The sequence below is a fragment of the Oncorhynchus mykiss genome, chromosome 17 (genome assembly GCF_013265735.2).
Source record: "Oncorhynchus mykiss isolate Arlee chromosome 17, USDA_OmykA_1.1, whole genome shotgun sequence".
NCBI lineage: Eukaryota > Metazoa > Chordata > Actinopteri > Salmoniformes > Salmonidae > Oncorhynchus > Oncorhynchus mykiss.
Window position 1 is genome coordinate 92,931,208 of NC_048581.1, and position 405 is coordinate 92,931,612.

Genomic DNA, 405 nt, shown 5'->3' on the forward strand with positions numbered 1-405 from the left:
AGAGGCAGACCGAAGTAAAAGGAGTATGCAGACCGGAGGGCATGTCACTGAAGGAGAAGGAGGAGTTGGGGAACAGTTAAAGACGCAGCGCACAGCGGAGCGGAGTGGAAAGTGTTTCGGACATCATGTTCCCTCTATGTCTCTCGCCACTCGAATAGCCCACAAAATGGCCTGAAATATGTGACTGATACTTAATTCAACCTGTTCGGATTCCGGGGAAACTGGAGAAGTCTCTTGGGATCTCCGAATGCATAATTTGCATAATTGCGTAGAGAAACATTTCGGGCAACCTCTTGCACAGAGACTATTATTCCATGCCAATGTACCATCCATGATTGGTTAGGCTGGACACTGGACCATAACAATACAATTAGCTAAGATTGTCCCTTCTAAACATTCACATAC